General features: G+C 34.0%; 1 protein-coding gene across 4 annotated transcripts in view; it reads left to right on the top strand.

The window, feature by feature from the left end:
• The window catches only part of LOC135208469 (general transcriptional corepressor trfA-like), a 156697-nt gene that overhangs the window by 14602 nt on the left and 132095 nt on the right, over nucleotides 1-10000 (top strand). For 2 of the 4 annotated variants that reach the window (XM_064240680.1, XM_064240683.1), the window contains exon 1: nucleotides 6865-7288. The exons of the other annotated variants lie outside the window; for them this stretch is intronic. The gene's annotated coding sequence lies outside the window, so the exon portion shown is untranslated. Of the gene's footprint in view, nucleotides 1-6864; nucleotides 7289-10000 lie in introns of those variants that run through there. 4 annotated transcript variants of the gene reach the window in all.

A 10000-nucleotide genomic window follows, 5' to 3' on the forward strand; every position in this document is an offset into this window, starting at 1 on the left:
TTTGATATGATTACTTCCGTCAGCATAAGTGATTTTTCCTTTTCTTTAAATTGATTTGGGAGTAATCTCTATTTGGCTATGTGCGCGTCATTTTTATTATAATGTGTGCACGCACGTGAGCATTTGTGTATATTGAAATAATCAGCGTCGTCTGAATAGGTAGCTGGTATCTCTACGATGGTAGGTGTATTGATATCGCTTTTGAAATGTGGGTTTGTCCGATCTTTGTCTGGAGGGCTTCCATATTGATGTAGTCTTTGTCTAAGGTAGTTTTGTATTATTTAAGGTCAGCAAATTAATATTGTTTTTCTTTTTTGTTGGATCCAACTCGAATTTGCAGAATGAATAAATTCATGTATAAACACATGAGAAGAATGAGGAACACACATTTGAAATGATATTAAGGCAATAACTATGTATGACCCACACTGGTGGTCCTGCAAATCGAAGCTTTGATCACGCTGCAATTTCTTCAGTAATTAATACTGAGAGAACTGCTCCGCACGTACCAAGTTGAAGCAGAAGTGTATAACATTTTATAGAATTTTATACATTTTTAGTTTTAAGTCGTTTAACACTTTGATTCAGGAGAGATTTTGAAAAATTCGTGTTACTTTTCATCAAGATTATTCATTTCAAGGAAAGGTCATAAAGTTATCTTATGTAAAATGTGAAAAAAATTGGCTTTCACGAGTTTTCTTTTCATGTATAAAAAAAATCACTGCGGAGTCATTCGGTTAGAATATGAATTTTTTAACAGTCGAGCATAACAAGGAAAAAATATGAAATAATTTTGTTCAAGTTATAAAGATTTTAAATTCAGGCTTAAAATGTTCACTCAATTCTGAACTTCATTATGTCAAGGCGAGAAAGCCTCGTCCTTCTTATTCCCGTTAACAGATTTCTCACACTCCACTTCCATTGTATGCTAAGCTATATATTTCGTTCTTAAGTAGCGCCCTTGTTGAGTGTCGGGGTTTCATTAGAGACATAACAACCCCATATGCCCAAGATAAAAGCGGACAGACATTATAATTCTATTTCAGCACAGAACACTTTTATTTCAATCATATTTCTCGTTTAATAACGACAGGGAAAAGGAGGAAATGTTTAAAAACTGACGAAAGAGGATGAATTGGGTTGACGCGTAAATAAGAGGACATTTTTAACGAATATTATGGTTGGGATTTAAGATAATCTCTCGTGGATTCTCTCAGGCAAGGGAAAGACATTTTCCTCTAATGTCCCATTATAAATCCTTCTAATTTATTTCTTTAGTATTGGATGCTGCAATACTGTACTGGATTTTAATTGTCGTTTTCTACTTTTACTCCGAATTACTTCCCGCCGCGTCTCTTATTAAATAATCATCACTCGCCTGCTATTTGCAACATTTATTTTTAGTTCGTTCTTCTTTAATGTTATAAAATTTAACCGTGTTTTCCACATCGTCCATTAACTGAGGATGAATTTATTTCTATTTCTTTGCCTTGTAATTTTCAAACAATTATTTGGATCGATTAAAATCTCTAAATAAGTTATTTAATTTCTATCTGTTAAATATCTAAGATCTAAGTTGGTGTCTCTGATATAATGGATACTAATTTTCGCGTTTTCTAATTTTGCCCTAAAATTATCTGGCTTTGCAATGAACACTTATAAAATATAAATGAAGGGTATTTCAAGTGGACTTACTCGAAAGATGCATGAGGACATTTTTTCCTCAAGAACAATATAGAATTATTGTGGCCCATTAAAACTGAAAAAGCAACAGTTGGAATATTTTAAAGATTATTAGCTCTACATCTTAACAGATGTAAAAAGTTAATAAACAACATTTTAAGCTTACAAACAGTCTCAAGAGACGAAAATATCGACAAAGCCTCAAGAACAACTTTTATATGATTTTATTGACTATCTTTTTTCCATTGCATTATAAATAAGTTTAATTATTACACTAATTCCAGACGAAAGCTGTCTGAAACAATGTTAAAGAGAAGCGTTCAAGAAAATAACGAAAAACATGAAAAAACAACTAAGTTCGCAAAAATACCGACCGATTAATTTTCCGATAATTTGAAAAGAATTCTGTGGATACGAATTACAACTGGAAAGGCATCATAAAAATCAGAACGCAATGCTTCTGAAACTAGCCTATCCAAGATATCTTGCAGAAAGGTTTAGAAGTGATCAATAATGTGTATCAAGACTAGGAATAGGAAGAGCTGTCAACTTAAATGTATGTAGATACAAAGGAGGAATAGAACTACAAATTACAAAATTAAGCATAGTAAAATAATGAATGAGTTGCACCACTACATTCGTACAAAATACCGAAAAAACAAAAATAATGCAAACAACTGAAGAAAGGATTAATGTAGCCTAGACAGTTTTCAATATCCCGTACGAAAACGGCCCAGTGGGCTAGAGTCGTTGAGGACTTCTCTCTCTCTCTCTCTCTCTCTCTCTCTCTCTCTCTCTCTCTCTCTCTCTCTCTCTCTCTCCAAATTATCAAGCGGCTGTGTCTCTCCCTTCCCATCTCTCCAAAACGGTAACTGTCTTTCGCTCTCCTTCCAAAAGATTTTTTTTTTTTTTATTGTAAGTTAAGAAAAAAACAAATTACACTAAAATTACATAAATAAATAAATTGAAATTTTTAAGCATATCAGTGTTAGGGAAACGTCGTAGCATAAAGGTTTACCTTAAAACAATACTTGAATACAAAGCAAGGCTACCGTATAAAGCTTTGGCATACGAGAATGGGATTCATTTAATTAGATGAGAATTCACTGAACGTGCAGCAAAACCTATATAAATATTTGCTAAGGTATGCTTTGTTAGCCTAGGAATGAATGGCATTACTATTAAACTTACGGCCATTATAAAAATCTCTACAATAATGTAGATTATATGAAATGCCACTGAAAATAATAATCTCAAGCAAACTTTCAGACAGGCCTTAGGCTACCATAAATTTCCAATAATATCAATATATGTTTAGACTAAGGACCTAGTCTTTGGATCACTATCATGTCAGTCAGTAAGAATGAATTTAAACTGTTTCCAAGATATCATCATTAACTCGTTACTTCTTTGTAATAAGCCGTGTTACTTTCTTTGTTTATTTTTCTTACAATCTTGCAGTGCTATTACGTTGACAGATAGAGCTGGGATGTCAGAAAACTGCACGCAAGAACGCAAATTAAATTTAAATCGGCATAACAAAGTCTTCTAGATGTATTGTGCTAAACATGTAATAATGACCTTGATTGTAAAATACAAATCAAACCTAACTATATACTTTTGACGAAGCCTTTCTGGTCTTAGAGTATTTGCTATAGTTTAATACAGGAATAAAGCAACAAAGTATAATTTAAAGACGAAAATGTACTCCAGTCACTCTGCCAAAGGTTAACGATTGAAAATGGGACACTGCCAAAAACTCTGAGTATTATACATTATTTTACTTTGAAGATAGAATATTTTCGACGGAAGTGTTATATGCTACTGAATATTATGTTATATCTTGAAGGCAAAATTTCAAGGATAAATACGTTGACTAAAAATCATGCAAATAAAACTGCAGTAACAAAAACGCGTGGTTAAGCTAGAACAATCAATATAAAAATGTTTGGTACTTTTACAAAAATGTTCATTTTTTTGCTTTTTGCCCAGCCGAAATGCATTCGTAATGCTGAAAGGGTCACAGTGGTATATAGACTTTTAAATTCATTTTTCAGTTTGTGATTACACATTTCATCACCCCCAAATGATAAAACTTTTGCACGCAAGCCATGTGGGAAAAAGAAAGTTCTGTCTTATCTGTCGGCAAAATAACAAATGTGTTGTCTTGAAAAATAGGACGATCTCGTAACGGTTAAATTTTGAGGTCAATAAGGGGTCCCTTCTTTTCAACAGCGATGAAGACCTACTGTGAAAAAGGTGGAAAAAGGATTTATTAGAAATCTGTCTATTATCTGCAACACTTACTGTAAAAACCGTAATGTTTGAAAGTCTAAGGGAAAGAGAGTTTTATGCCATTAGATAAAAACGAGATTATTAAGGAGACAAGCTGTAAAACTCGAAGAAAAAGAATGTGTAAACAACGCGTTACAAATAAAGTATAAGCAAACAGTTTAAAATCAAAATCCAATTGAGGGCTCGTTCATGGACGGTTGTTTACTTGCTTGTCTTGAAGGCACTGAGTAATTATTTTGTGTATATATTTCAGCAATACATTTTTAGCGTTTACAAGATAGTTTTGTCTGTTACTGTTCAAAGGAGGAGGTATTCCTTAAGGGCTAAACAGACGATCAATATTACTGACAGTATTTCCTGTACTGTCATTATTACTGTCGGTGTGTCCATCATACTGACTTAGTGTCAGTACCTGAAAATGGTGGTCCTTGAAATCCAGTTTCAGCTATCAGTATGTGGGTGGGGCTTAAATTAATGATGGTTTGTTCACTGGACTGTCAGTATTGTCAGTATTATCATAAATCGGAAGAGGTACGATGTCTGACCAGCGAGGGAAACTACTCCTTCGGGAATTTATTTCAGCTTTCCAAGCTTTCCAGGGTTATGGGATGTTCGAAGCGACAATCATATGAAGAAGAACAAGAAAATGGCTGCATATGAGAAGTTATTGGAGGTATATAAAGCAATCAAAGCTGACGCAACTGTAGAAGATGTAAAAAAGAAGACAAATACATTGAGAAGCCACTTTCGGAAGGAGTTGAAAAAAAATCAACTACTCTAAAACGAGTGGTGCTAGCACCGATGACATATATCAACCGCCCTCATGGGTTTTTTATGAGCTTTTATTCCTTGAAAAATTTGGAGAAGCCTTTGCAGACAAGAAATTCAATTGAAACAACAGTAGAGGCAATTGTATTTTATTGTTTAAACTATTACATTTTACTCCATAACAATGAATTGGCTATATTTGATATAACTATAAGTTAACTAAAGCATTTTAATGATTTTATGATATTATTAATATTATTATTATTATTATTATTATTATTATTATATATATATATATATATATATATATATATATATATATATATGTATATACATATATATATATATATATATATATATATATATATATATATATATATAACGCAAAATTAATTCACAATTTTTTTCAAATGACATACAGCGTACGACATTTGCGTAATACTTTTACGCATATATATATATATATATATATATATATATATATAATATATATATATATATATATATAGCGTAAAAGTATTACGCTTACCAATCCATTCATGACCCACTTTCTACGTTTGCGTCTTTTCTTTAGCCAAAAAGCCATAATAATTGCAATGCATGCTTTTTTCTTGTTTCTTACGTCACTTGAAAGCCAGGGGCGCAACCATTCGACTCTACACTGAATTACTGACGGCTCAATCAGTATTCAATAATTCACGTGTGTTCGGTGAACTGACAGTAGATCACACCTATAGAATATTGTCAGTATTTTTACTGACAGTAATAATGATCGTCTGTAGCCTCCTTTAGGGCAGGAGTGTTTAACAGTAAGCAGAGTACTCAGAAAATTATTACACCTCAGCTTTTGAGCTTACCTTTACGTTCAGGGGTGAGGAGATCCCAAACGGGATTTTACCGTTTACTTTTGTTAAAACTGTTGATCACTTGGCTCCCAGTTACTCTGTTCTTTTCGTAGATTAGCGAGACCGATTTTTTTTCATGCAAACTGGAGAACTGGTGATGTTACTCAATTTCACAGATGTGGTAAAAGTAGGTCATGCTCAGCCAGTTATTGCCCTGTCTTTATAAAACCAACATTATATAAAGGTTCTGACTCAGCTCCTGCTGGCAAATCATGTCAGTGAATTTTTTTTTTGAGCATTGATTTGATTTCCTGACTAGATAGTTGTATTTAATGAATTCCTTAAATTATAATCTGCTAAAATTAGTACACTGTACAAATTACAATGGATGATGGTGAATCTTAACATAACTGGAAATGTTATGGCTGGTATTGGATTCTTTTGAATATCCTATATAAAAGCTAGCTTTTATATAACTCCGATTATTTTCCGAGCTCAGTCGTTTCATCAACCCATATTGTTAAATTTGCAGTTAATTCTGAAATTCTTGTTCTTTTTTAGAGGTCCATTGGTGCACAATTTTCTAGATTCTTTTTTCCCTGAGACCAAAGGATCTATCTAGTCGAGTAATTGAATCTTCCGAACCCCATGAGTTTGAAACTGCGTGAAAATGCCATTTTGTCGAGCAGAATCACTGGAGCATCACTTCCTGATCTAATTGTTTTGATTTTTTCGTTTTTTTCCGTTATTTGTTTTATACAGTTACATATTTGTATTTAGGTTTCATTAGATAAACTGTCTTCCCTGTTGGAGCCCTATTGTGTTCTTATTAATAATTACTGAATTTAGAGAGGGAGGGAAAACAACATTCACGTTAAACATGCACCACTGGGCTGAAGAGACCACATGTGCATGTCGGTTTCCCACAGACGTAGACAAATGGCGGAATAACGCAACTTCGAAGTAAAATTAATTGAGCGGGAGAGCTGCGGGTGAACAAAAGGGAATTCATGAAAAGGCACTAATTAAAGAATTCAACAGAAACTGGGCCAATTGTTAAATAGAATAAACAAAAGGGAAATAAAGATGCCAATGAAACTCAAGGCCCAAGCTGGTGAAGGGAAATGGGCACAAAGGTCAAATATATAGTTGCCTCTGTGGAAAAAAATTGGTGGTGACGCGCGCTCGCGCTGTCTATAGAAAGCGAGGGAGACAGAGGCTGGAGAAGACAGCGGCCCCGGTCAATGTGTTTCAGTTAGCGCTCACTGGTTGGTGAAGTCGGACTGCTCCGTGAGCGAAGGGTGGAATTCTCTCGCGTTAGACGCTTGTTCGATTAATTTGATCGCAGAAGTTTTATTTTATCTTCTTAAAGTTTCAACGGAAAGACAGGACTTTGGATACTCAGCGCTTGAAATTTCAGTCATTTTTCTTATTCCAATAAACTCCTACATTCGAACTGGGAGTTGAATATAAGAAACACACATTCCATAGATCATACTTCGACAACTAAATATTAATGGTAATTAGTGGATTACAGTTAAAACTGCAAACTGATAAACAACACCGAGGGTAACCGAAAACCTACATCTTTTATAAAACTCCTAAGTTTCCGATTAAGAAGAAACTTAATTTAAAGAACTTAGTGAGTTTTCGTAACACAGAAAATCCCAGTTAATTCACCATATAACTCCTTACACGTAAGTAAACACAGGAAACACTTTAAATATAAATAAAGAAGAATAGTATCTTTTCAATTACCATTAAAGCTGATATAATATGGTTTTCATGTATAGAAATCGAAAGAATGATTCTAATAATATCTAATTCAATATATGCACATTAGTAGTTTCCTTTAATGAGAACGCAAAATTAATTCACAATTTTTTTCAAATGACATACGGCGTACGACATTTGCGTATTTGTTTATCAATATACATTTTGTGCCTAAATAACAGTATTTCTTTCAAGTAAACCATTTTCTTCTCTTTTTTTTCGTTTTGTTAACATGCTGATTGAAGCGAAAGCAAAATGGGAGCAGAAGAGATTGGCAAAATGCCAATTTCACCATTATAGATTCTATAGATTCATTACTGACAGAAAAATCATTTATGAAATAGCATGCTAATGGTACTCAAGAGATACTTACCGTTAAATGGGACAGTAATTAACAGAGGAACAATATATATAGAGGTTACTGGTGAAATATTGGATAATGAATACAAAAATAGGAAATTGCGAACATGAGCAAACATAGCTTTTAAGGTAAGAAACCGGTCACACATAGGGTTATATATGTTATATACGCAGGAAACTTTCTCACTAAGTTTACACATGACATCAAGCTACAATTAACCTATTAATATCGAATTCGCTTTACTTTGAGAATAACTTACATCCAAAGAAATTATGTAGTGTACGTGCATCGACTGGCTAAGGTTCGAACCTATGCCTTTTTAGTTTTATATGCGAGTGATAGTGAATTCATCCAAACATACTGCAGACAACTGCAGGTTCTGTAGCTAGAGCTGAGATCTCCTAGCCTAGTTGTTCTCAACACAGGCCGGGAAGGGGTGGGGGGGCAAATTCCCCCAAGGGGAGAATTTCAGAGTTTTATTGGGGCGGGGGGATTGTGACCACAGATTGGTAGGTTCAAATCGGCTCTAGAGCCACACAAAACGCAGGGTGCATCAGTCAAGCTGGGCTATCTCTCCGCTAGCTTGTGTGTTTGTGTTATTATTTTGTGGCATATTATTTGGAATGCACCTTTTGAGGTAGACAATTTTGGAAGCGGGATGACATTCTGACATAAAAAAAGGTTGAGAACCACTGTCAACCTAACCCCATGATGATAAATGAGTACTAGGGTTACCTATTGATTCCGGATCTAAAGTACAGCGTCAAAAATATTAAATATCTCTCATGATGGTTAAACCTGTCCCTCTTGCAGCAACCCAAAATAACAAAGGTTCGAATCGAAGTCGAGGTATATATACTTAAAAATTTACTGCCTTGAGTTATTCCGAGGGTAATGTGAATTCGATGATAGTGGGTTCACGGTAGCTAAATCTTTGAAAGCGGGTGTCACATGAGAATATAACATTAAAGGACATTTCACCACGACTATACGTATATATATATATATATATATATATATATATATATATATATATATATATATATATACATATATATATATGTGTGTGTGTGTGTGTGTGTTTGATTTTAAATCAAGAAGAAATAAAAACGTGATTGCTATATGAACAAAGTTACAGCCACGAAGGAAAACTGAAACACTGGAGATGCTAAGTGACCATGTTTTGGTAATAAGACGAAAAGTACTTAGCACTCTCCAGTGTTTCAATTTTCCTTCGTTGCTGTAACTTTGTTCATATATATATATATATAATATATATATATATATATATATATATATATATATACATATATATGCAATGGGACTTTAGTCTAGCTTAGTTTCTTAGGATACCTCTCTGTATTACCCACAAACATTAATTCTGAAACGATAGAGGACTTACTGGTGGTGTACTGGTTGTAGCTCATGATCATGTAACATTTACGATGATATTGAAAGACGTTCATACCTGACATACCCTAATTTAACCTCATTTATATTTGCCGATATTTATCTAAACATAACATTATTTATTGAAGAAACGTGCCAGTCAAAACCAGTTGAGATCATCCACCCAAAGAGAAGCTCTGATCCGGAATACAAAATTATAATGTTTTGTAACTTAATTTTATTGATTCCAAGTGTTGAGGAATCCTTCGGTCCTTTTTACATACTTGTAGACTCCCCATAGGTTTTCAATTTTTTTCAAATATATGAAATGTAGAAGAGAGAGAGAGAGAGAGAGAGAGAGAGAGAGAGAGAGAGAGAGAGAGAGAGACTTTGTGCCATTTCTGTATTGATAAGGGTGGAAACTGATGATGTGCTGTGTTATCGAATGAAAAACTTCAAGAATTGTGCCGAAAATTACAAGTTTCTGGGAATGTAAACATTTAGCAGCACTTCCAAGATGGTTGGATATTTTGTGAAGGTAAGGAAAGTTTGCGCGGTAGTTACTCATTACTGGAAATGCATTGAGAGAAATTCATTTATGATACTCGATTAAAAAGGCAAGTCTGAGACAGAGGGGACGAGATTACTGCTGGTTGAAATCAGCGTTCAACTAATATGGCAGAGTTGAGGTGAATAACAGCACTTTTTCCAATACTATAGAATTAGTGTATTGTTCCACTGAGCACAGATCCAATTACTCTAAAGTTTCCGTCGTCACTGAATTGCGTTTGCTTACCGACTATAAACTGATCCTCATAAGAGGACTTTCTAGCCAATTTAAATTCCTAATTTGTTGCGAATGAGATCCTCAATTTAATTGGCCAGA

This window comes from Macrobrachium nipponense, chromosome 35, assembly GCF_015104395.2.
Source record: "Macrobrachium nipponense isolate FS-2020 chromosome 35, ASM1510439v2, whole genome shotgun sequence".
NCBI classification, from domain to species: Eukaryota; Metazoa; Arthropoda; class Malacostraca; order Decapoda; family Palaemonidae; genus Macrobrachium; species Macrobrachium nipponense.